This window comes from Cavia porcellus, unplaced genomic scaffold, assembly GCF_034190915.1.
Source record: "Cavia porcellus strain 051 isolate PalLab524CR breed Dunkin Hartley unplaced genomic scaffold, mCavPor4.1 scaffold_7, whole genome shotgun sequence".
In the NCBI taxonomy this organism is placed as follows: domain Eukaryota; kingdom Metazoa; phylum Chordata; class Mammalia; order Rodentia; family Caviidae; genus Cavia; species Cavia porcellus.
Genome location: NW_026947490.1, coordinates 64,939,032 through 64,966,517, shown reverse-complemented (window position 1 = coordinate 64,966,517; position 27,486 = coordinate 64,939,032). Strand labels below are relative to the sequence as shown.

Below are 27,486 nucleotides of genomic sequence, written 5' to 3'. Positions count from 1 at the left end.
AAAGGAGAACAGACTGCAAAAAGGAAACCATGCCCCGATGTGCTGATAGCCTTATCTTTCATCTTCCCTAAACCTGCCGGGCACTCTGAGTTTCAGCCAGAGACAGAGGACAGTTTGCATACACTTGCAAATCTGCTTGGAGCACCACTTCCTATTTCACAACCCAATCTCAGATGATACCACAATGCCCACAGTATGCTGATGATCACCAACAGCAGATGGAGTCAGATAAAAAGAGCTCTCTCTCTAGTGTATGTTTTAAAAGAACCTCATGGAGAAGGAGAAGTCAGCGGCAACATTGCCTCCTTTGGTTTTGAAATAGCATGGGTAGCATATGTCTGGAGCCTGTGCTCAGGATCTCAACAGATCGTTTTCGGGATTTTGACATTTAACTGGCTTCTCATAAAGTAGCAGAGAGTTCCAAAAAGTGAACTCAGATGTAAACTCCACCCGCGGCAGAGTTGAGAGTCGATTTGTTTGTGTGGTAGTCCTAGTTCCTAAAAGCTCTTGGCATAGATTAGATTCGGGAGAAATTTCTGCTGAATGTATTTTTGAGTGAAAATGAACTTTGTAAGTTTCTGAATAAAATTGTCCTACTTTCCTCCTAATTCTTTAATAGGTAACCTACTTTTCATTGTATATTTCTAAATGAAAGCACATTAATTTCTGTCTGGCATCCCTGCTTTAGTTAGGCTATAAGGGATCACGAATTTGGCAATATCTATCAAAATTACAAATGCATAATACTCCAAACCTCCAGTTTTACTTCTAGGGATTTATTCCAGAGATGTGTTTCTAATTAAAAGAAATGATAAAGTATTTTGTTTGTGTTCTTGACTTTTCTGAGACTTGGACTTGCTATGTAGGTCAGGCTGGCCTTGAGCTGGTCATGGTCTGGAACACAACCCCACCCCTGCCCCGCAAAAACTGTGAGTCAAAATAAATGTTTTATATGTTAATTATCTCAGGCATTTTGTTATACTAACATATACAAGGTTGTCAAGAATAACCAGTTTTGATGGCACAGGCCTCTAATCCCAGCACTCTAAGAAGCTGAGGCAGGATGACTGCAAATTGGAGCCTGAAGAACTTTTGTAGCTCATTTGGAAGCCCCTGGGTTTAATCAATAGTACAGGAAAAAAAAAAGACTTGCAAAAGACTGGGAATAATATAAATATCTATCAAGATACTAATTATGATGTGTCTATGCATTTGAACATTATACAGCTGCTAAACCAAAAAGAAAGATTTTTTATGATTCAATATTAAGATTTCTGATCAGGCATGGTGGTGCATGTCTGTCATCCCAGCACTTAGGATGCTGAGGCAGGAGGATTACTATGAGTTCGAGTCCAACCTGGTCTACATAAGTGACTTTAAGGCCAGTCTGGAACACTTAGTGAGACCCTTCCTCAAAAAAAATTAAGATTTCCTAGACTGAGAAGGGTGGTGTGCACCTATAATCTTACCCCTCTGGGAGGCTGAAATAGGGATCTGGAAAATTCAAGAATAGCCTGAGCAATTTATCAACCTAAGGAGACCCTGTCACAGAATGAAAAATAAAAATGGAGGAGGACTGGGGAAGTAGCTCAATGGGAAGGCACTGGATTCAATTCCCAGTTCCACCAAAGGGAAAATTTTTTAAAAGATTTTCCAGATACAAAATGGTGCAGAACAAGGCGTTAATTTACGTCTGTGTTAAAAAGAGAACATACTCGGTGTGAAAACTCAGTAAAGAAGGCAGACAGACTTTTCACTATGAATATTTAAACTTCTGGATATTTGAACCATAAGAATATATTTCAAAAAGGATATTTGCCAGGCATAGTGGGGCACACCTGTAATCTCAGCGTGGGGAGGCTGAAGCAGGAAGATCACCTTTAGTTCAAGGCTGCCTAAACTACATAGCAAGATGGTGTCTCAAAAACATCACGGGGGGGGGGGAGGGGGGAAATAAGGTGTTTAATTTGAAACTTCTGCTACTGTTATTTTAAAACATTTAAACTTCATCTGTTTTATAAAAGTAGAAGAAACATTGATATAGTTCACCTATCAGGCAAACTTTTTAAAAATTTAGTTTTTGTCTTTGTGTTTTGTTTTGTCTTGTCTTGAGACAAGGTTAAGCTAGTGTTGAACTTGCTTGTAGCCCAAGCCAGTCTCAAAATCACATTGATTCTCCTGCCTCAGCCTCCTGAGTGGTGGGATCACACCATACACACATCCCTGACCCTCTGTCTTAAGCAACAAAATTACACTTCTGTGCATCTGTCTACTAACTAAGGTCAAGAAAAATGTATTTTAAGAAAAACACTAAAGGCATGTGTCTCTGTTCGCCACTTTGTACTGTCACCTGCTTCCTGTAGCCATGGGTTACACAGACACCATGTAAGTTATTTTGCCAAATAATTTCAAGATTTGATCATATTTATTGTGTACTTGATTTCCATAAATCTCAAAGGAAATTATGATTATGACTACAATAGTAATCAAGTTTACAGGACACCATCTCTTTAAAGATTATTTCTATTTTTTTATGAAGCTTGATTCCTACAATATAAATTCAGATGATCAGCTTTGTAAATTGCCAACTGGAGGTTTTTTCCAAAATTATATAACCTGAGCTGCCTAATGAAAGAAAGTTAGTAATTGGCCTTCAACTTTTAACTATGAAATTAGTCAATTAATAATTCATACATATTTTAATTAATAATTTGTTCTACTTATATTCTTTAAATTGAAAATATACTTCCTTTAATTTTATGTTTACCTCAGATATAGGGACTAAGCAGTAATGATAATTCATTATTTAAATATATTACCCAGGTGTGATGGCACACATCTGTAATCCCAACATTTAAGAAGCTGAGGCAGAAAGAACACTGAGTTTGAGGCCAGCCTGGGCCATACAGTGAGTTCAAAGCCAGCCTGCACTACATAGGGAGGCCCTGCCTCAAAAAAACAAAATAAAATCCATGAGTGCTACTGCTCTCAGAATGGATGAAAGGACGTATTCTAGCATGTTCTCATCAAGGGATAGCTTCCTTTTTTTAGTGTGTCCTTGATTTAGCTTAAAAAAAGATCACAAGGGGGAATAGATGGGAGATAATCTGAGAAGCCGCAGCTAAAATAGTGCCAGAAGCAAACCTAGCAAATGGCAGGTGGTCAGAAAATGATAAAGTTGGAGATTTTTTTCAGTTTTTAGCAAAAGGACATTTTGGTAGAAAGTAGGGGGAGGTAGGCCTTTACAGATTCATGCAGGGAGGGGAGCCACTCTTTCTGAGTTCCTCCAGACAAGCACTGGAATGCAAGAAACGCACCTAAAGAAAGCAGCGGCAGTGGGAGTGGGCAGGAAGGAGGGTGCGATCCCCTCGCGGGCCACCAGCATGTAAACCCCTAGGGATGTCCTGGGAGCAGGTTGGTAACAACCTCTCTTCTGTTTTCAAGTAAAATTTGGTAGCACAAAGCCCAAATACACATTGACTTTGCAGGATTTTTACATATACGTGCAACGTAGAGCCAGCACCTTAATTGTACTTTTCTAGAACTGTCGAATGATTCCTCCAGCTCCACAGTGGCAGGGGCCTTAGGCCACATTTAACTTCCACTTATGAGCCTTCTGTTGCACTCCATGTAGGTGTTGCCAGTACATCCTGAGAACTGAATAAAATGGGTTGGAGAAGCTGGGCTGGTCACCCACGCCTGTGGTCCCAGCAGTGGAAAGGCTGAGACCAGCTTGGGCTCCTTGGTCAGCCCCTGTCTCCAAACAAACAAAACAACATAATGTCAGAGTTTTAAAATGTACGCTGCCGCCTTTATGGGTATATAAAGCATAACCTGTCATTTCCTAGTGTCAGTCCAAATAACTCCAAAACTGAGATCAACTCCAAGTCAGACAGATATGTGGCACTGTACAGATGATCTAAATAGCTTAGCCTCAGAAGCATTGCGCGGGGTTGTGGGCAGGGGCGCTGTTGGCATTCAGCTGGAATGCAGTGGATGCCCAAAACTGCCACTTAGTTTGCCCACTGCCCTTCCAAGATCTGCTCTACTCTGTGCACTTGGGCCCTTCCTTATGCCCTGAGGCTCATTCCTAGCACTTGGTCCAGTGGGCTGCCTTGCTCTGTGGCTTCTGATTTGGGGCACAGACAGGATCAACAAGTGGATGCCAATTGGAATACTGTTCAGTCCTCTCTCCCCGCCTGTCTGAGCTCTGCTTGCCTCTGCGGTCAGAGTCTCCCGCTATGCCCTCCACATGATGCCTGCTCCCGCTGGACTCTGTGGCTCTGGTCCTCTTCCCCCTGGAGGCCTGGGGTATATAGGGCTCCCAACTCTACTGGTGCCTCCCCATGCCTCACCCCAGCCACTCTGAAAAAGCCCAGCCTATAACTGAATGAGGCTTTGAGGGGACATCTAGATACAATCTACAACCCTAGCGGACAGCAGGGGTGACCCTCAAAGGCAGGGATGCCCATCACAGAACCAGAGCAGCTGGTGTCTGCTGCAGGGCAGGACCTGCTGCACCTGGGGACTAATGAGAGGCACCCACATACCTGTTAGAGCTGAATCTAATCTTCTTCTGAGTTAAGTTGGTTCCAGTTTCTGTCTCAAGGGAGTCCAGAGTCTTTCGAGGTATTAATGTGATTCAGGTAGAAGTCTCTTGCTAAAATAGACTAGAATGATCCAGAGGGCCCAAATGTTTCATCCTAGGATGAGAAGGATTGTGAGGAACTTTAGGGCATAACACAGAACACAGGACAAAACTAATGCCAAGGACAGCCAACTGGAAGTATCTGAGAATTGGGGACTGGACCAAGCTGAGAGGACCTTTTGAAAGTGCTTTCCATGGAGACTTAGTAAACTTTAAGATTCTGGAGTTTCCAATTCAACTGGGATCATAGTAGTGTTTATCCAGGTACACAAGGTGCTGCGACAGCACAGCCATCACCCTGTTCAGATGTGCTGCAGTTAGCCAGGCCCACACAGTTATGGGACCCCAGACCCACTGGGGCTCCAGGGGCCTGAGTGGTGGAATGAATGAGTCTCTGAACAGTGCAGGAAAGGTTTCCAGTCATGAGCTCACTCTAGACTATGCCACTTCCCATCCAGGATTCCAACACTTTTCCAAATCTAGCCCATCCTGAGTCTGGTGTGTTGGGCCACACCTGTAATCTCAGCACTCAAGAGGCTGAGGCAGGGAGATCACCACAATTTTGAAGCCAGCCTGAGCTACATAGTGAGTCTAAGACCAGCCTGGAGTGCATAGCAAGACCTCAGTCTCAACAAAATGAAACATCACCAAAGTTAGCTGTTCCACCAGAACTGACCCCTCTAGCTAAAACACATCCTTGGGGATGTATATGGCTATCATTCTCAGAATCTGAGGAACTGTCCTGAGGGCAATAATTTATGCATGAAACCCTCCCTTGACAAGGGTGAGGATTGTAATGGGGTACATTTGGGTTATTAACTGCAGAATGACAGGAGATAAGTCAAAGCCTCAGTCAGCAGTGTCCACCCACTTTCCAGGAAGTTAGGCAGTCAGGTGCCTAACAGCCCTCACCCTCACTTGTAGCCACAGACAAACACCGAAGCAGAGGAGGACATACTAATAGGGACATATTCTGGAAGTTTACAGCCTTGCTTTTTTTTGCCACTTTTTTATTTTAAAGGGAATAAAACAAACCAGTAAAAATAAAACAGAACAGTGAGAACAATATTGGATTCCGAAACAAAACAGAAGGAAATCCCCCATAGTTTCTAGATGCATATTATTGTCCTCTAAGTAGATACTTAAGACCTGCAAAGTCAAACAAACAATATACACATTAAGTGTTTTTTACTTCAGTTGCTATCATCTTGGGCTGAGTTCCCCTGAATCAGCTGGTTGCTTCTTGTCTCCCAGCTGTGCACCGGCTGGCTCACAGGAAGGCATGAGTTGGCTTCTTGGTTCTCCTCCCAGCTCACGACTGCCACTGGCTCACAGGAGGGCACTGCTTGGTACAGCCTTCCTTTTGGACAGAAGCTTGGTGAGATTGTGAAACCAAAGAATCCTATTAGGATAACACAAAGGGGTAGGGTAAAATTAGACAGGCTAAGTTAAAGGAATATCAGCGTTAAAGAGTAGAAGAATCTCACCTAGTTGTACCCAAGAGGATTTGGCATAATGGATCTTTCTTATTAGACCAAGTCTTTTATAAGGGTTCAGTGAATCTGGACTAAGGCATAGGTAGTGTTTTATTTGTTTGTTTGTTTGCTTGCTTTTTTGAGACAAAGTGTCACTGTATAGTCCAGGTTGGTCTTGAACTCATTATTAGCTCAGGCTGGCCTCAACCTTGTGGTGATCCTTCTGCTTCAGCCTCCTGAAGGCTGGGATTACATGCATGTACCACCACACCCAGATAGTAGGTGTATAATGTTGAGCAGGCAAATGTTAGTGCTTTGACTGTTACTCAGTCTTATGATTTTTTTTTTTTTTTACATTGTGGCCATGGGGTTGTTGCATTTAGGGATAAAAGCATTACAGCATGATTTTTTTGAGTCTGTGCTGAGGATCAAACTCACTACCTCGCACTTGCCAGGGAAGCACTTACACTACTGTGCTAAAGCCCTGGACTACAGGGTGATTCTTTAGATGGGGTAAGAAAATAAAAACAGGAGGGGGCTGGGGATTTAGCTCAGTGGCATAAGCACCTGCCTTGCAAGCAGGCAGTCATGAGTTTGATCCCCAGCACCGAAAAAAAGACAGAAGAAAAAAAGAAAAGAAAAGAAAAACAGGGCACATTTGGTGTGAGGAGGATATAGACAAAGTCAGTAGATAAAATCTGAGGTATATAAAAGGAAGACAGTGAGGAGAAATTAGTGGTTGGTATAAGGATTGCATCACCATCCCTGGAGAAAGAATTTAAAACAAGGCATGGCAGAGCCAGCAATTGGCAGGGCTGCTAATAGAATGACAATGTTGATCCTCCATGAATTGAGGCTTGTGTGGTTAGGATCAGAGAAGTCTAAAAAGGGGAGCACAAGAAGTGGGGGTCATTTCATTGGCCTGGTCCAGGTACTTGGGTGTACTGTGCATCTCTGTAGTCATCTCTTTCTGGTCCTGGTTGTCTGATTCTGATGAACTTGATCAAGAATCAGAGACAGAGTAAGAAGTCCACTTGAGCAGGTAAGTCAAGAGCTGCTGCTTCTTTTTTTTTTTATAAAGAGAAATATGAATCTACAAGTCTGTGCCCTTTGGTTTAACTTAACATGGGATAGTTAAGGATGCCCACTGAGGTCCCTGCAGTCCACTAAAAGTCTTTGAGCTAGTATCTTGTCCAACAACCTCAGAGCTTTATGGGGATGACCTTTATCTCCCTGCTGCTGAAGGGGCCTTTCGCAAAGCTAGTGTTATGTTATAGGATGTTGATGAGCTGCTTGTACTGTCTGTATTAGTCAGCTTTCCATTGCTGTAACAAATGCCTGATATTAATCAATTTAAAAAGAGGAAAGGTTTATTTGGGCTCACAGTTTCAGAGGTTTCAGTCTGTGTTCGGTTGACTTCATTGCTTTTGGATCTGGACAAGGCAAAGCATCATGCTAAGAGCACATGGTAGAACAATGGCGCTCACCTCATGGGAGGCAGAAACCGAGAAGAAAAAGGCCAAGGGCCAGGTCCAGTGTCCTCCCAAGGGCAGGCCACAGGGACCTAACTTCCTTCTGTCAGGTCCCATCGCCTGATGATTCTGTCATCTCTCAATAGTGCCGCAGCACACCTGTAGCACACAGGTCTTTGCAGGGCATTACCAGTCCAAATTAAAGCAGGCTTCCTTCACGAGCACACACTGGGGAAGTCCTCTCTCCTGGCACATCAGGTCAGTAAGGATCTCAAAAGAGTGTGACTTACATTTTCCCGCGGAAGTGAAACAAAGATTGAGAGCAACTAAGGGAAGGGCGTGGGCCTATGAGAACTAAATGGTGTGCACATTTTTGCCAGCTGAATTTTCATGGAATCCGGGGTTTGTTCTAATAGCTTAGAGAACTGGGATGACAGACAGTGGAAATACCAATACACGTTGGCCAGGTTTAACAAATGCTTTGAACAATTTGCCCTACAAAATAAGTCCCTCTATCACTATGAAGTTCTTGGGGAAACTCCTCGGCTTGCTATCATTTTTTCTGTTATGACCTTGCCTGCAGCAAGAGGAGAACTCCAACCCAATGTTGACCAAAATGTATTAATATCCTTGCGAGGCATCAGGGCAATTCCTAGAGTCACACTGGGTGCATATTTTTGAGAGTCAGTACACTGGATGAACAGCGGTGAGTAAGTGTCTCCAATAATATTGCTCTCCCTGTTGGGCTATCTTGTCAGTCTTCCAGTGAGTTAGTCTAATAAAAGCCAAAAATGCCCTCTTCCTCCCCCCAAAGGATAATCTTTCCTTTTGCAGACTTGTTGAGAGGACCAATACCAATTTGGGCCCACCCAAATACATTCTTTTATAAAACGAATGGTCTTGTTTCTCCGAAGTCTCCTTTGAGCCATGGAAGTAGTTTGGGGCTTTATTAGCATTTTAAAGATAACTACAGGGCTGGGGATATAGCTCAGTGGCACGGCACCTGCCTAGCAAGCACAAGGTCCTGAGTTTGATTTGGACTTCTGATATCAGACAGAGAGAGAGAGAGAGAGAGAACTACAGCCTGTGGAGCTGAAGAATATCCAAAGAAAAGGACATAGTTTTTTTCATTTTTAATTATTGTTCCAAGGAAGTTAAAAATGTTCTCTGCTTTCGGAGCACACCAAATTCCCCCAAAGACACACAGGCTGCATGAAGGCTGACTCTCATGAAGGCATGAAGTACACAGCTGGCATCAGGAGGGGACCCAGACCCCATCATGTCATGGAGAGAGACTGCAGCACCTCCAGCTTGCTCCTGACTGCCAGATTGTCTAAGACAAGATTCTCGTGTGAAGCAGTTGTAGCCTGGCAGACAAGGAGCGTTCTAGTAGGTCTAGCCAAGGGGGTGAAGAATTGATGAGGGAAAGCAGTTCAGCTGTAAGGAAGATCATCATCTGGAAGAGGAAGCAGAGTGGCTGAGTTGAACAATATTATGGTTTAGATATTCAATGTCTGCCGAAGGCTTGGTCCCTGGCTTGTGTTATTACTGGGAATAGGGGAACCTTTAGGCAGTCAGATGCAGTGGGAAGAAGTTAGGTCACTGGAAGCCTGCCTTTGAAGGGAATTCTGAGAACCTGACCTCTTCTTCTTCTCTTTGCTTTCTGGCTGCCATGAAATGAACAGCCCTTCCCCACCATGCACTCCCATCACAATGTCCTGTGCTACCACAAGCCCAGAGCAACAGGACCAAATGATTATGGGCTAAAACTACTGAAACTGTGAGTCAAAATAAACCTTCCTTTCTTTTAAATTGCTTATCTGAGGTATTTTTGTCACAGCAATGAAAATCTGACTAACACAATCTGCAAAACAATTTTAGTCTGTGTTAGACAATGGGGTTTCTTATAGACCACATTAGGAGGTGAGAAATAGACCAGTCAAGGTTCTACAGTCACATGGGAAGTCATCATCTGAGAAAGGAAGCAGAGTAGCAGAGTTGAGCAGAATACAACAGGTGCCCGTGAGTTAAAATAAGGAGAGAAGGGGATCTCATCATCAGGCAACTAGCAGAGAGTATTGGGCATTGTGGAGTTAGGGACGCAGATGGTGGGAAAAGGAACTCACAGCAATCTTTTCAGTAGCTTTAGCGAGAACAGAGGAGGTAGTAACTGTCTTCAGAAGAAGACGGAGGTGATCCTTGGAACACTGGGGCTGATTGCTGGTTCTGGTCCCCTGCTGGCCCATTCTGTCCTCCATGGGGTTACAGTAGGACACCTGAATCAGTTCCTTCCCATTCGCGAATAAATAGAAAGGGAGCTTGTAATTGGGGTGTCCCAAAGTGGAGGCTGAGGTCATTTGGTTGTTTTATCCTCAAAGAATTGTTTTCTGTGGAATAGCATCAGGAGGGAATGTTTGTTTGTTTGTTTGTGTTTTGTTTTATGGTACTGAGGATCAAACTTTTGACCTCGCGCTTGCCAGGCAGGCACTTGTGCCACTGAGCTAAACCCCTGGCTCAAGGAGAGGAATTTTTTAGTAATTTGTCAAAGGGCTGGGACATAAAAGAAAAATTTGGTAGACAGCTCCAGCAGTAACCTCCAAGTCATAAAAACACTTAGAGCTGTCTTTTATTGTGAGGAAGAGGAAAATCTCAAATGCTTTGAAGTGAGGAAGGGTCCAAATCAAACCTCTGGTATTCAGAGATGACTCAGGAATTTGATGTAAGTCTGACAGAAGTGTTTCTTTTGACACTTTATTATGCTCAGTAGAGGACAGACCGTAGAGCAAGTAGATCCTGCCAAGTCTGGGGCTGGGGGACATAAAAACAAGTCATCTACATATCAAAGAAGGTGAACCATATTGGAAGGAGCTGTCAGCTAAAATCCAAAGAATGTGAGACTAAAGGGTAGGGCTTTCAGTTTTGCCTTAGTTTCCTCATTGGTGAGATGCAATACCTGACACCCACCATTTAGAGGAGGAAAGGTCTATTTGGCTCACAGTTTGTAGAGGTTTCAGTATACAGCTGGCTGGCTCCAAAGCAAGGGGACATGGCAGAGGTGATTTGCTTATGGCAGGGTGGTGAGAAGCAGAAACACAGACCAAGGGAGGAGAAGGGAGATGTATCTTCCAGGCCACACCCACGGTGACCCATCTCTTCCCACCAGGTTTCCCCTCCAACATCACACTCAGCCATAACCTTACTGGCCTCCTAACTCACACTCATGAGCCAGTCACCTCCCAAAGCTCCACATACAGGTGCATGAGACTTTGTGAGGGACCATCTTGATGCAAACCGTAACAAGTGCACACTTGGGAAAGAACTTTCTAGGTGTATTGTTTACCATTCCAGGTAAAAGCAGAGAGGTTGTTGGTCGGGGTGTGCTGGTTTACTGAAAAAAGTGCTACAGAAATCAACAGCTGAAGAGCACTAGCTCTTGGGGAGAACACTGCACAGCAAGGTATGATCCAGTCTCTGCACTCTTCCGGTAGTTTGTGGACAGACAGGATAGGAGTAGTGCAAGGTTGATGCAGAGTTAAGACAAAGTTCTTAAGTATAAAGTTGTCCATTGTAAGTTTTAAGCCAGCTGAGTCCTCAGAATTTGAGGGAGGGAGGCTTGCTTGTTCCTGGAGAAAGAACTATTATGATTTATGAATTTTAACCAGAGATGCTGAATGAAAAAGGCCAACATCAGTGTTGGGCTACGCGTAGGGGTTCTCAGGCGTTTCCTGGAGGACAGGATTCATGGGTTACTGAGGTTGGCAGGGTGGAGGTGTCCCTGGGTAGGGGCTAATCCTGTAAGTCAGTCTTCCAGTAGAATTAACTCTAGCATCATTCTCACCTTTTGGGGAGAAAAATGATATAGGCCTGATATGCTTCCAGAAAATTCAACAAAGGATGTATGGAGACTGACAGAGGAAGAAACCGACACTTTCCACGAAAGGGCCTAATTGGAAAGAGGTGAGTAGAGATCTGGGAACTATCACAGTTTGGATCAGTTCAGAGCTCCAGAGAGTGTACACTGAAATTGTGAGAGATTTAAGGACCCCTGTGACTCAGGGCAGACAGAGTAGCTCCCCATCAGCCAAAGCTCTGATTAGTGCATTCCTAATGTTAATACCTAATTCCCCTCATTGATTGATTTTAAGTAGGGGGAGTATCCCCTGAAAGCACCCATAGTTTTGTTTGGAGGGAAATGGTGTAGTACCCTTGTCAGAATTTAATTGTAAACAGCATTTGTAGATTAGTTTTTTTGAAATGGCCTGAATGCTTAGTGAAAAGCAGGCCTTTTGACGGTGACATGTAGGCACAGTTGAGGTGTCCCCCACACCCCATTTTTAAACGGAAAGTCCATTTGCAATTTGAGGCTCAAATGGCTGTTATCTCTTTCTAGGATCATTGGTCAGCAGGGAGGCTGCTCCTGAGGAATGTTTCTCTGCCCAGTGGCAATCGTGATTCAGTAGGATACTGAGAGCCTCAGAAGTCTCCCCATAAAGACAGCATTAGAGGTCTCCTCATTCAATTCCAAGAGTTCTGTTGAAAAGTTTGTTCACATCTACCAAAGTAATCGTGGTTGACTATTCTTTCTTGAATCAGTGGCGCACGGCTTCCCAGTTCCCCCAGTAGGGAAATCAAAGGAATGGGCAACTCAAGTTCTCCAGGTCCAGAGACTTAGCAGTTACAGCGTCCTGATCCTACCCTTCCGTCACAGAACCAGGTGGAGAGCCAGAGGCGCTGCCTAGCCTGGTTTCCTTTCTGCAGGAATTTGCAGCTGTATGCCACCACACCCTGTTAGGCAAAGGCACTTTAATGACCTAAGGTCACTGGATTTTTAAGTTCATTCTGATGACTCATCTAATTGAGGCTTTAGGGTAATCCTTCTAAAAATACTGCCAACCTCCCCAAAGTGAGACTTTTTAAATGACAGGAGGTTTGCTAGGTGCCTGTCACACTGCCTCTGCCCTCCCTGATGGCTGTAGCCACCAGGACACAGGGAGGACGGGGAGAGGCCTCAGCATCAGCTGCAAGTACAGGAAGTAGGTGGCACAAACACTGCACCCACAAAGTCAATCTTTACCACAAGACGCTGGCTGAAACTTAAGGTACTCAGATCTGTTTCCTCAAACTTACACTTCTAATATTAAAAGTAAAAAACTTGTTAAAACTTTTCATTTTTTTCCAACTTTGATATTATTCAATTTCTGGCAATATAATAAGCAACGTCCTAGCTCAATCACTATTCACTAGAAAGAATCAATTTTATGTAAGCAGGTAAGTCGTATTGTAATAGAGTAACCCATCTAGTTAAGGAGGGGGGAAAAAGGCCAGATGTGGTGGCACACACCTGTAATCCTGGGAATGTGGGAGGCTAAGACAGGAGGGTCTTAAACTGAGCCCAGCCTGGGGAATTTTATGACTTAGCTCGAGATTCTGTCTGAAAATAAAAATAAAAATAAAAAAGGCCTGGGGATTAGCTGAGCGCAGAGGCCCTGCTTTCATTTCCCAGGGCTGGGGAAAAAACAAAAAAGAAGAGGACAGAAAAAAACAAAGGGACTTTGCCATTCTTTAAATCAATTTGCTTAGTTATTGAAGAAATTTTAAAATTATTGGAAAAAAATCAACTTGCAGGCTGCATTGTGTGACATTTGTTGATATTATCCTGACGGCATTAGGTGACTGCCATGGCAACCTTAATTTAATCCTCCATTAGTGCCTTGGAACACTAGGCACCCCAGCAGGCGAGGAGGGTGACTCAGCGGGCAGGCGGGCGCCCTGGCCCTGTGACTCAGGGCACACACCTCGCTCGGCCTGGCTACTGGCACCGTCGGATGACACATGAAACACAGCCACTGCGTGACCCTGACAGTTTCCACAAGAGCTAAGGGCTGGCTCTGGTAAGTAATCCTATAAGATTCATCAATTTTGAGAAAAGTTTTCCTTTGTGTCTACTGTTTGTTTCACTGTTATCGTTTTTCATGGGTGCACAGTGTGAGTGGGGTCCAGGGCCTTTGCTCTGAGCTGCATCTGCAGCCTTTTTCCTTTTTTTGAGGCAAGGCTTGCAGAGCCCCTAAATCAACCCGGCTGGGCTTGAACTCATGCTCCTCCTGCTTCAGCCACCCAGAATGCTGGAGCTATAAGTGTGCACCGCCACACCCGGCTGTTTGTCTTGTAAATAAAATCACAACATTTTCTTCACTTTTATCTTCGAGACAGGAAAGACAGGGGAAAAGTGAGGCTTTGAATGGTTCTTTGTTTTGTCTTCTGCTTTTGTCTGAAGGTCCGTGGGAGAGCACAATTAATGACTAACATTAGATATCCTAGGGTCCATTCCCTGGTGGCCATCACAGAAACCAGGATGGTCAGGATTTTCACATGTTCAAATCTAGAGCTGCAGTGAAGTTCCTGTGCTTTGCAAACACTGTAAGATCTGAGAAAGCAAACTGAACCATCTTTCCACTCAATCACCTACTGAGTATCCAGTGTGCTAAGTTCAGAAGATGTATTTCAATGAAAAGACTAAAACAGACAAATAATATCACTTCTCTAAGAAAACACCAGAGAATTTTTGCTACATAGAACTTTCACTCCATTTTTCAGTTTAACACTTTTTAAAAATATTATTCAATGTGCCTGTGCAGGAAAAGAGAAATTTGTTTGCATATCTAAGTATATATTAAATCCTGTTTAAGTTCAGGGAAAATAACATGCAAGAAAACAGAAGTTGTGTAATAGAGAAACTGGGAAGAAAAAGAAAAACCATCACCCTTGATTTTCACACTTGTGTGTCACCTCCCGCCAGGGCATGTAGCTCCACTGAGACCTCATTCATTCACCCATTCACTTTCAGCTTTTGAGACCAAGTCTCACCAGGTAGCCCAATCTGGCCTCGAACTTGAGGCAATCCTCCTACCTCAGCCTCCTGAATGCTAGGATGGGATTGCATGTCTCCAGCTCTGTCACTAACACAATTTATAATTGATAGAATTTTTGGCAAGGCTAAAAAGATAGAAATATGAAAAGTGGACTTTATTTTAAGAATGTGGAGAGAGAACCCCCACCACCACCACTGAGGTCTGGCTTTTCTCTCTACCGGGTGCACACATATAGCTTAGGTTTGGGGTGGTGCCTAAGGGCCATTACTGATGCACAAGTAGCCCATTGAAATTCATTTCACGCCACAGGTAAATTGCCTAGGGGCACGAAGGTGACCTCAAGATAGAGCCCCTTGGTTCCACCTCCCAGCCTCCCACCACTGCAGCATCCCATTTAAGGCAAAATCCTTTCAATAATTACATTTTTGAGTCAGGAATCATACCTGTAACTCCAATACTCTAGGAGGCTGAGGCAAGAAGATCCCAAGTTCAAGCCAGCCTGGGCAATTTTCCTACTTAGTGAGACCCTATCTCAAAATAAAAAAGGGTCTGGCGATGTGGTTCAGTGTCAAGGCCCTGAATTCAATCCCCAGGATCACAAATAATAAAAATTGTATTTTTGAACTCTTTTTTTTTTTCATTTTTTTAAAATCTTTTTATCAGTACCGGGGATCAAACTCACGACTGCCTGCTTGTGAGGCAGGTGCTTATCCGCTGAGCTAAATCCCCAGGCCCATATTTTTGAACTCTTGACCGTGTGAAAGTATCCACCAACAGTTTCCCATAGCTGCACATGAATAAGCCAGCTCACTGCCTGCTTTCCCCAGCTCCTCTGAGCAAGACCTTCTGATGTGCTGCTGGTGAAGCCGGGGTTTGTAGCCCAGCTATTTCTGCAGAGCCCCACGCACTGCACTTAAATAGTTAACTGAAAAGAAGGGCAGATTTGCCCAGGCGATGTGGTTCTCTTAAATCACCCAGATTCCAGAGCCTTGTCTCCCTTATGGCTAACAATTTTATTTTTTCTCATATTAATCAATCTGTTGAAACAAGATTGCACACTCTGTCAAACTGGTTCCACTTCATTTCAGCGACCTTCGTCCTGTGTTTGCAGTGTGCTCTGCTGATGGAGACTGATACTCCTGCTTCACAAGAATGGCTCCCCAAAGAGCCTCTGGCTACATGCCAGTCTGCTCTTTGACTCTTATTTCTCAAACTTGCAGACATGTAGTTTTTAAAGCTTCCATAAATTCACCTTGTGTTACCACAAAACTTTCTGTACATATTTTGTAGCCTAAAGTAGTAGTTGTTTGACTATGACCAGGGGATAAAGGAGTGAGAGTTGCTGAAAACAGCGTCTATTAAGGTGATAATGAAATATGGAATTTTTTATTTAACAGTGCTGGATAACTTTTTTATCTACTGTATATGAGAAAGAAGGCAGCAGGAAGAAAACAGTTTTTGCAGTGCAATGGATTAAACCCAGAACCCCAGACAAACCAGGCAGGTTCTGTGCTGCTGAGCTGTCCCATAGCCTGGAGAGGTTGTGGCCTGCATATGACCTTCACAGCTCTGTCATTACCTGGCAGTTCCAACTGGGGGCAAGTCATCCAGGGCATAAGCTCTCGTGGCCTAGCGTCCTCCTTGGTCAAAAGACAGGGTTACTGGCTGGGATAATTCTAAGGTCCCATTCAACCCTAGTAGTCACTGATTTTTCTCTATGGTCTCATGGCAAGGGAAGCCATGTTTCAGTTCTTGACTTCTATTTTAAATGATATCTACTGTAAACTGGGAGTGGTGGTGCACAACTGTAATCCAAGCACTTTGGAGGCTGAAGCAGGAGGATCATCAGGTGTTCAAAGCCTGCCCAGATTACACAGTGAGCTCAAACCCAGCGCAAACTACATAGCAAGACCTTGTCTCAAAGCTCCAATAATAGCTGGTTGTAGTAACACATGTCTGTAAGCCCAGCACTCAAGAGGCTGAGGCAGGAGGATTGCTTTGAGTTCCAGGCCAGGCTGGGCTACACAGTAAGTACTTGCAAACTACACAGCAAGACCTTGCCTCAAAAAAAAAAATCCAATAATCATCATCATCATTATCATCTACTGTATGCAGTACTATTTAAGTCTTTTCTTTCTGCTATAATTTTTTTAAGATGCTATACATTGAACCTAAGGCCTCACCCATGTTAAGCATGTACTCTGTCTGCTACTGAGCTGTAGACCCCAACACTATTACATAAGCTTTAAACTATCTCTTAGGTAGGAAGAATTGTTTTTCTCTTTTTGTATTGTTTTTTGATGGATAAACGGGAAAATTACTTACCTGGTGAAAAGGGACAAAGGTAGTTGCAGAGTCCTTCCCAGCCTTTGGGTCCTATCTGCTGGTCCTGCACTTGGCCTGAGCAGGGGGAGGTAGGTGTGAGCTGGGAACCCTTCAGCCGACCCACCCCACTCCAAAGCCAGGGAGTCTGCGTTTATGTGTCTCCCTGTACGCGCTGTCATTGTATCCAGGAGAAAGATTACATACAGATGTGCTCACCTTTCAGGAAGCAGCTAGGTAATAAGGGCTGACAGCCTACATCTAATTAAATCATTTCAAAAGCTGAGCCTGGCATGGCAACCTTCTGCGGAACTATCCAGGCTTCCACATGGTGACTTACCGGAAGAAGCGTCCTGGTATTACACAACATGCATGGAGTACTGGAAGAATGGCCAACATCTACAGTACCGGCGTTAAGAAGTAAGTTCGAGTTAGGTTATGGTACAGAGCCACTTTACTGCAATAATATGACCTTCTGTTTCACCCACAGCAGAGAAACATATGGCCTTTATCCTTCTTGTTTTTCTGGTTTCCCCTTCCTAGCCTATTCTCTCTGAATTCTGAGTCTGTCATAACTCAGCAGGGGACGCGCTCCACCGAGCTGCACACAGAAGGCCTTTCTCTGGGCAAAGCTGGTGCCTTCTTCTATGTAAATAGGGATGACAAAAACCCCAGAGAGATGAACAGACAAAGGACAAAGGGGAAATTCACGAAGGAGGAAACTTAGTTGTTTAACAAATAGTGGGAAAGGTTCCATCGCGCTAGTAATCAAAGCTATGCAAATTAACACACTAATGAGAGCCGGGACCCAACTGCAGCTTCTGCTTCCAGAGAAGGCTTGCTTTCCTGCACGTAGCAGGGAGTCTTAGAAGTAGATTGTGCCCTGCTAAAAAGGAAGTTGAAAATGACACAAAGCAGATTTAAAACAAATACTTTGTACTTTTTGAGCTAATAATTTCATACCTGGGGTTCCATTCTAAGTTTAAATAAGAAAGGTATTTTGTCTAAAAAGTTCATCACAGTGCTGTTTGTAACAGCAAAAGGAGGAACTAAATGAATGTCTAGAAACACATTAAAATAATGTATTTATATGTGTAACATGGCTCAGCCTACCAACACATTGTATAGAAATTACCTTTTCTGCTTGTTTGTTTGCTTGTTTGTTTAGGACAGGGTTTCACTATGCAATTCAGACTGGCCCTGAACTCATGGCAATCCTCTGGCCTCAGCCTCCCAAGTGCTAGGATTACAGGTGGGCGCCACCATTCCCAGCTCTAAAACTATTTTGTGAAGTGTTTCTAATCACATAGGAGAATGCATATGTTATCATGCAGTGTGAGAAACCAGCTAATGAAAAACCATGAAACAATCATGAAAATGAACAGGTTCTATAAAAGGTGGAGAAAAAAACCAGTTTTATATCAAAGAGCATGGAAGAGATTGCACTGAAATATTAATAGTCATCTTCACATCGGAACTCTTTTACTTTTCCATAACTTTCGGTATTTTTATATTGATCATTTTACAATGAAGACAAAATTATTCAGACAGAGGAAGAGGCGAGGAAATGTAACATATTTGTTCTCTAAAGGAGAGAACAAAGTCTGTTTTACCTCTTGTCACTGTTCTCATCTTTTTGTTTTATGTATATCTTTACCTGTGTGAAGTAATCAGTCTCATCAAAGCATAAGGAGATGCTCTGACAGTTTTCTCAGGACTTTTATAGCAATGTGCTCTCATAAACAAACTTGTTTAGATACTTTAATTTACTCAGAACTCTATTTAAAATTCAAGACTTTATCTGACAAATTAGAACTTCTTTTTAAAATTTTAATTGTGGCCCTATTGCTATTCTTCAAAGAGAAAGTCATTAAACTGAGCATGTGGGTGCACACCTGTAATCCCAGCGCTTGGTAGGCTGAGGCAGGAGGATGGCTATGATTTGGGTTGCCTCGAAAGACTCTGGCACAAAAAACAATTTAAAAAATGATTTTTTCAAAAAAAGAAATGTGATAAAATTTGATACTGTTTAGTTTTCAATAGGAATATCTTGGCCTTTATCAGATAATTTTTTTTCTGGTTCAGAGGATTGGATCCAGGACTTTCCCACTAATCTACGTCCCTATTTTTTCTTTTGAGACAGAGTCTTGCACGGCTAAATTGCCCAGGCTGGTCTTCAATTTGCGATCCTCCTGCCTCAGCCTCCCTAAGTGCTAGGATTACGGGCCTGTGCCACTCCCAGAGGAATTTATAGTTCCTAGAAAATAGAACCCAGAGCAAGAGAGAATGATGGCTATTTTATGGAAGAAAGTCTTTGTACATAAAACCTATCATGTAAGAGATCTATCTATGCAGTAAAGATGACCCACAGCACACTGAAAATTATTTGTGCAAGACGGCACAGGCCGAATCTGCATTACATACCTAAAGTCAGAGTGGATGTACAGGTGGAGGGGAAGTGAAGGCCCACGTGTTCCACCAGCAGCTCCTCAGGCTTTTTCCCTCTTCGTTTGCCCTAAAATACTCCGAATTGCCAGCGTCTGTTCGGAACATAAAATACCTTTTGGGAACTGAATCTGATTAATTCTACATGAATCTCAATGAGCTGCCCCCTCTCCTCAGCTGTTCTGTAACATGTGCTTCCGAAAACAAAAGCCAGAAAGTAGCGCCCAGTGCAACCCTTTCTGCCCCTCGCGTGGGCACCGATGAACGCAAGACACGCGCCGGCCTCGCGCAGGGCCCGGTGGCACGCGTGCCCCCGCCCCAGCTCGGACCCATCCCCACGCCCCGCCCCGCCACCCCGCACCTTCCCGGTTGTTGCCATCTGGTGGAAAGACACAGTTGACGACCAGACGGTGGATCAGAAGCTTCCGGAGGTAAACGAGGGCGGTTTCCTCCCGGGGAAAATGTATTCGTTGAGCTCACACAGGCGTGGGGTTCTCGGCCGAGCGGTTCCCACCCACCCCACGCGGGAGCGGGCACACGGCACCGCTGAGCGTGCGACCCAGCAGCGACTGGCCCGGTTCCTGAGTACCCTGATCCTGAAACCAGAGGGGCAGCGCAAGACAGAGCTGCTCTTTACAGGGGGAAAAACGCAGCAGCAGGTGTTTCCGACTTGTGCGGTCTGGAGCCGAGCCTTTGAGTCCCTGGCAATTTAAGGTGCTGGTTCGTAGAACAAGGCCGGTTCATATTTAGAACATTGCATCGCCTTCCAAGTGACAGGATGAGTGTGAGTCCAAAATAATGAGGTGTTTCTCTTTCCTAAACTGTCGCGAAACTTAATAGTCCGATCACGATTAAGTTTGAAAATAAACAATATAACAGGCCTCGGCTTTGTAAAGGCTATCTGTATTATGGGGGACAAATTTGGAGGTGCAAACCAGCAATTCCAGCTACTTGGAAGGCTGAGGCTAATTCAGTAATGTAGTGAGGCCCTATCTCAAAATAAAAAGAGTTGGGGGTGTAACCCCCTGTGCAGGCCCTAAATCTGCTGCCTACTACCAAAGAAACACACAAGTAGCTTAGCTCAGTGTGTTTGCCTAGTATGTGTGGAGGCCTGGCTTCGATCCCCAGTAACGCCGCGCGCACGCGCGCGCACACACACACACACACACACACACACACACAGACACACAGGGTTTTTGGTTTTGTTTTCCTGGGCCTGTTCAGGCTGCTATTTAAAAAATAAAAAAAAATCATAGGTGCTGTAGGCCACGTTTGTAATCCCAGCACTCTGTTAGGCCAAGGCAGGCGTACCACAAGTTCAAACCCTGCCTGGGCAACTTCTCAAGACTCTGTCTCAAAATAAGAATATTTGTAAAAGGTCTGGATATGTTGCTCACTGCAAAGGCCCTGGGTTCAATCCTCAGCATGGAGGCACAAGTACCTGAGTATCTTATAAACAACAGAAATTAATTCTCACAGTTGGGAGACCCAGAAGTCCCAAGATCAGTCTGCCAGCAGATTTAGTGCCGTGAGGATTCCTCCTCTCCTCCTCCTCTTTTTCCTCCTCCTCTCCCTCACTTGTTTCATCTTTCTCCTTCTCCTCAGTTGTGGCATTCTGTTAATCTGATTGGTGGGAACACAAATCATCCCTGGCTTCCTTTCTTTCTCTTCATCCTTCTTTTTTTGTTTGTATTTTTGAGACAGGATCAATATGTAGGTAGTTGAGGCTGCCCATGAACTCACTGTGTAGCTCACGCTGCCCTCAAACTCATGGCAAACCTCCTGCCTCAGTCTCCTGAGTGCTGGGATTGTAGGCGTGTACCACCACACCAGCAATGTAATATTATTTTAAAAAAGATTTGGGTTTGTGCTGGCTGGTAATGCAATGGGAGAGCGCATGCTCACCATGTACAGTCCTGGGTTCAGTCCTGCACACCAAAAACAAAACAAAACAAAGTCACCGATGTGTGATGGGTAATTGCCCCAGTTCACGCTCTAATTATAGACCTGCCAGCCTCTGAGTAAGGTCACACTGAGGAGGATCAAAAGCATTAAGTGGTTTCTGCTTCCGGCCATCACAGAGCAGCAGGAACTGGATTTGCCCTCCCACATTAACCAAAAACCGAACAACACATATGCAACACGGGTTTCTACACGCTGGACAACAGGAAGTTTAGGACGAGCTCCCTGAGAGTGGGCGAGCACAGGAGATGAGCCCTGCCCCAGCCTCAGTTTGTGCCCAAGGGTGCTGGGCCCCTGGGCTGGAAATGACAGAATTAAGGTGAAGGTGGCTAGAACTTTCAACCCCAGAGAGGAAAGACCTGCCCCAAAGGCAGCTTCACAGACTGCGGAGGGGTCGCCTCAGGGCTCCTGATGTGTGCTGCTCAGATATCCTGGTGAGGAAGTCCACTGAGGCCAGAGAAAGTAGCACCAGGAGGGACCAAGTGGAGTAACCCACGGAGGTCACACTTGGTCAGGGATAATTCGTGTTCCCACTCCCAGAGAACAGGATGCTACACTATGAGACGTGGAGTCTCAGTTGCTCTCGGGTTACTGGGACACCATACCCAGCCCACAGCTCTTAAGGAGGAAAACTTTGTTATGCTCATGGTTTTGAGAAGTTTCAGCCTATTGTGGTCTGGCTGCAAGACAGGGCAGTATGGCAGAAGAGAAGCAGCCATGGCATGGCAGGCAGGGCAAGAAAGGGATCAAGAGAGGCAGGGAAGGAGATAAATTCTTTAAATCATGCCCCCAGTGGCCCTCCTCCGCCAACCAGGCTTCGCTTCCCAAATCACAGTGAGCTGTAAACTCACTGAGTATCATGACCCATCACTTCCTCAAAGCCCCGCTATGAGCAATAAGGCTTTGGGGTACAGCCAGGTGTAAATCGTAGTAAGTTCTTAGAAGAACATTGCCATTTATAGGGACCAAATTAGCACTGGCTACCAACTGCTTTGGCCTCAACTGACAAAGTTTAAAAGGAAATCTTGAAAAGATGAAATGATTTCAGAGTTACTTAACCGTGAGGTAGGACAAAGCTCAAAATGTTGTAGGAATTTTTTTTAAAGTTCAGCACAGAAGGATATAAAAGTCACAAAATTCGGCATCTCATGAACTGTAGCATGTGAAGAGCTGTATGGCTCCAGGAATGTACCTATTTCTCTCTCTCTCTCTCTCTGTCTCTCTCTCTCTGTCTGTCTGTCTCTCTCTCTCTCTCTCTCTCTCTCTCTCTCTCTCTCTCTCTCTCTCTCTCTCACCAGGATTTGAATTCAGGACCTCGTGCTGGCCAGGCAGACGCTGTGCTGCTGAACTATATCCTTACCCCCCTTCAATATTATTTATCCTATTTGTTGGTGATAATTGTTTATACCAGTTGTTTAGATCATTTTTATTTCTATGGTATCAATTGTGAAATTCTCCCTTTTCTGATTTTAGTTATAGGAGTCCCCTTTTTCTTTTTCCTTAGTTTATCTAGCTAAGTGATAGTCAATCTTTTGATCTTGGGGGAAAACTCAGTTTTGTTGACTTTTTTCTATTGTTTTCCTAGTGACGGTATTCATTATCTGTGCTACAGTAGAAACTTTATTATTTCTTTCTTCCTATGATTTTGGGTTTAGTTCTTTTTCTCTTTCCATTAGATGTAAATTTGGTTTTGCTGATGCGAGATGCCTTTTTCCTCCTCCTCCTTCTTTTTCTTCCTCTTCCTCCTTCTGTTGCTAGGGCTCTCTTCTTTTTTAAAAAGTAGCACTTACAACTGTAAACTTCTCTCTTTGTACCCTTCATGCTGCTTCCCATGAATTTTGGCATGTTACATTTTCATCTACTCAAAATATTTTTTTTTTAATGATTTATCTTTGGCCTATTGGAAGCTACATTTTCCTATGACCAGACTCTCATCTGACTTAATAGACTGCCCTGTTTCTTGTACATTGTTTGGCTTAAAATCTGCCTTTGCCTGATATTATCAATTGCCATTTTCTTTGGTTACAATTTTCATGGATCATGTTTTATACTCTTTATTTTAAGCTCTCTGGTTCTTTTGATTGAGAAAAGGCTTATTAAGGTCGTAATAGAAAGCCAGGTGAACCATGCTTATGAATGAGGAAGGGTCCAGAAGCAGCACAGAGGTGTCCACAGCTCTCCACATGGGGTGTGGACTCAACACCAGCTCTGCGGAGCAGCAGCCGCAGGGGTTGTGTCCAGTGACAGCACCACTCAGGAGTCTGCACCCTGGTTGGACCTGACTGGCCAGGTGTTCCCAGTGTCCAGCGGAAGCCAGCAGGGCTGCAAGACTCCTCTATACCCAGCACACAGGGCGGGGTTTACAGATCACACTGCACACCGGCCACGTCATTACCTGCTTTGCAGTGTTACGTGGTCAGCATTCCGAGGAGAAGCTGAGGTAGCGTGTGGGCAGGGAGGCAGCTTCGGTAGACACCTGAGTTTGTCCAGTCCCAGTGTCCATTAGCAAATACTTGTCGGGACACTGTGGTCCCTGCCTACCTACAGTGTCCCCTTGACTTGGGAAGAGTTGTGGGACGTACAGTGAGCACTTCAGAAGCATGTGCTACCTGCCACGACACCTTCCAGTTTTATCCACCCTGTCCCGCAGTCCCAAAATGTAAAATGCAGTCAAGCTCTGCACCAGTAGTACAAAGAGCCAGCTGTGAGGAGCCCTGTTACCAGGCAAGCAAACTGAATAGAATGCTTTTCCAGGTAGCAGGAAGACGTTGAAACCAGTTGGGAGCAGAACTAATCCTATGTCCAAACACAGCAGGAATCTGGGTTTGGAAGGGATGATGGTCACAGTGTGACTATTTTCAGGAACATGTGCACAACCTTTTTTTTAGGAGGACCCAAGTGCCTCCCAGTGGTACATGCAGTCACCCCAGACCCAAGAAGAGCTTAGTTATGTTCACCTGGTTTTTTGTTTTGCTTTATTTTGCTGTGTTTCATTTGGTTTGGTTTGGTTTGGTTTTTGAGACAGGGTCTCACTACGTACTTCAGCCTGGCCTTGAATCCACTTCACAGCAGTCCTCCTGCCTCAGCCTCCTGAGTGCTGATGTTACAGGTGTGAGCCACCACACCCACTACAGCCACCTGTTTGTTTGTTTGTTTGTTTGTTTGTTTTGACACAGCATCTCACTATGCAGTTCAGGCTGTTCAGGCTGACCTTGAGCTCACTTAATAGTCCAGGTTGGTCTCAAATTTGGCAACAATCCTCCTGCCTCAGCCTCCCTATGCTGGGATTACAGGTGTGCATCACCACACCTGGTTTCTATAGTCACCTGTTTTTATACCAAGCCAAAGACCCAATATTTTGGAGATAGGGTCTCACTGCATAGTCCAGGCTGGACTTGAATTCTTGATCCTCCTGTCTCAGTCCTCCTGAAGGCAGGTGAAGTGAACTTCAAGTTTGCAGATTGGTTGTCCAGCTGTGTCTATGGGTGATGGTCACCTGGGTTAACATTTATTTCCATAACATCAGGCTGGTGGAGAAAGACAAAGTTTGCTTACTATGATCAGCAACCATGTTAGTTACTGTTGTTCTGGACAACATCACACACCCGCCTCTGTACCGCCCTTGGTGTGCGAATGTTTTCAGTGTAAACATCTCAGGGCCTGGATGCTTCAGTGAGCTCTGCTGAGCAGGCTTATGCTGACTCGGGACAAACTTACAATTTCAGCAGTTTTTTGTAGTCCTTTCCGTCAGCTAACCTTGCCTTTATTTCTTGCTAGAGAGCTGGATTTTGACCACTGCTGTGTTTCCCTTGTGTCTGCTCTCGTCTTGGTGACAGTTTCTTCGGAGGTGCTGCAGGCCTACCCTCCTTGGGTTGCAGTCTTTATTTGTCTGGAATCCTGCTCTTGTGCTGGTCTTCCTGGTCCCGGAGAGGTGATCAGCAGGGTCATCATACTTTTAGCCACAGGCGAGCAATAGAGAGCTTTAGGAGCTCATGTGGAGCCCATGGTTTGTTCCATCTTCTCTGTTTTGTAGGTGATGGTAACATCTCTAAATAATGTACTGTATCTCTTATTTTAGGAATTGTGCTTCGACTGGATCTTCCTTTCCTCCTCCCCTAAAGATGGGACCCACTGCTGTGGCCTTTGCTGGTTCTCTCCGTGCTTGGGACCCAGCCTGAGGTGCAGCTGGCTCTGCCACTGCCCCTGACAAGACCCTTCTGCTGTGGTCTCCTCAGCCAATGTATGTCTTTTGATTTTGAAGTTTAATTCATTTGTACTTAATTAATTACTGATTAGAAAAAGGCTTGGCATTGCCAGTTCACTGCTTTCTATATGTCTTGTAGCTTTTTTAGTTCATCCTTTCCTCTTACTGCCTTACTTTGGGTTTTGTTCTTTATTTATAGTAAAATACCTCGATTCCCTTCTTATTTCTTTTTGGTACATTCTATATAGTTTTTCTTTTGGTTTCCAATAGAAACAGAAAATGTCTTGAGGTTACAATATTAAATTTTATTTTATTTTATTTTTGGTTTTTTGAACCAGGGAATCACTATGTAGTTGAGAATGGCATTGAACTCACTATTTAGCCCAGGGTGGCCTCAAACTCATAACAGTTCTCCTGCCTCAGCCTCCTGAGTGCTAGAATTATAGGCATGTGCCACCATGCCTGGCTATAACATTAAATTTGTAATCAATAACACTTTGGACTCCATATAAAAACTCATACCAAGTGGAGGACTGAGACAGGAAGATCAAGAATTCAAGTCCAGCCTGGACTATACAGTGAGACCCTATCTCCAAAACAGTACAAAACAAAACAAAACTCTACCCCTTTACTGCTAAATATCTACTCACGTTATCTATGTTCTGAATTATATTTTTTACATATTATATAACCATAAATGTGCATGTTATAAATATTTTTGTATTTAATTTCTGTGTACCAAAATAAGGGGAGGCCAAAATGGCAGAGTAGTGATCAACAGCAAAATACAGCTTTTCCAGGACCTGAAATTTGGACATCTGGAAAATAACAACTTGATGTAGAGAAAAAAAGTAGGCAACTGAAAGTTGGAAGGGAACTCACAGGAAAATTAGGAACTACAGAGAAGCTGGAGAATTGAAGCACAGGCAAAGAAAAGAAAAAAACCAGTCTGGAAGCTCACTCTGGCTCCTAGGGAGGGGAACTGGTCTCTGTAGATGCAGGGTAAGGCCCCGAGGTTGGGAGCTCCTGGAGAAACAGCAGAGCAGCCCAATAACAGCAGCCCCAAGAAATTTTCGCGCACGGCTATTGTAAGCTACAAAAGCATGCGGAGTTTTACTCCAAGATTGACTCTTTCTACATGGCAGGCAGAGGTGGAAAAAACCAGCACCTCACCTGTGATACTGCCAGAGAGTGTAGGTCGGGCACCATTCACAGGTCAGGAGTCTGATTGCTTTTCCCATCTACCGACCTGAAGACAGACATGCTTCTGCTGTGACAGTTGCCAGAGGCTGTGGCGAATGGACAGAGGGGCCTTTGGACAGGGTGTGTCACCCCACAGATCACAGGCCGTAACTCTAGGCAGAGAAAATCACAGCTTGCTGGACTCCAAAACTGCAGATCCTGAAAACAAACCACTCATTCAAAAATACAGAGAAAAGTATGTTTTTCATCTTTTTTTTGTAGCGGGGATCAAACTCACAACCACATGCTTGCAAGGCAGGCATTTATGCTGCTGAGCTAAATCCCCAGCTCAGAGAAAAGTATTGACTCATTCCTTTGTTTCTATCATTTTTCCTCTTTCTTCTTCATTGGTTTCATGGCGTTCAAATTTTTATCCTTTTTTGCATTTATTATTTATTTTGGGGGCAGTTAGGAATTGAAGCCAGGACCTCACGTATGCTAGGCAAATGCTCCGCCACTCAGTTACATTTCCAGCTCTCTTTCATTTTTATGCCTGTTTTTCTTCTTTTTCTTATTTGCTCTTTTTCTGTGACCTTTATCTAATTCTAAGTCCCTTTTATTCCTTAATAGAATCCTTTATCTCACTTTTATCTCTTCGTTTTCATCTTCCATTGCCTAATTTTTCACGTTTTTCCTCCTTCATCCTCCCTTTCTGCACCCCATCTTTACTATTATAACTGTGAAGCTTTGTAAATCTAATCTCAGTTATCCAGTCTATTACGGTTGAGCTATTTTATATCACTAGCGGAAGTCAATTTATTGCTTTGAGTGTCGATTCCAGTTTATCTTAGTGTCTAAACTGTAATTACAGATCTCTTGTCTATCATTAAAGGTGATGCGTTATTGA

At 44.0% G+C, this 27,486-nt stretch overlaps 2 long non-coding RNA genes across 3 annotated transcripts; one reads left to right on the top strand and one right to left on the bottom strand.

The window, feature by feature from the left end:
- Positions 1–1,004: 1,004 nt before the first annotated feature.
- LOC134477000 (uncharacterized) lies at positions 1,005–17,586 on the bottom strand. Its single transcript, XR_010048868.1, has 5 exons — positions 17,127–17,586; positions 16,790–16,864; positions 5,841–6,050; positions 4,551–4,703; positions 1,005–3,753 (listed from the first exon to the last, which is right to left on the bottom strand). It is a non-coding gene; the product is annotated as an uncharacterized LOC134477000 (long non-coding RNA).
- Positions 6,511–27,486, top strand: LOC111756433 (uncharacterized). Of its 2 annotated transcripts, none has more exons than XR_010048870.1 (5): positions 6,511–11,052; positions 11,475–11,552; positions 11,986–13,486; positions 17,013–17,206; positions 25,272–27,486. It is a non-coding gene; the product is annotated as an uncharacterized LOC111756433 (long non-coding RNA). The 2 variants fall into 2 exon arrangements; XR_010048869.1 differs by lacking the exon at positions 25,272–27,486 and adding an exon at positions 18,930–20,110.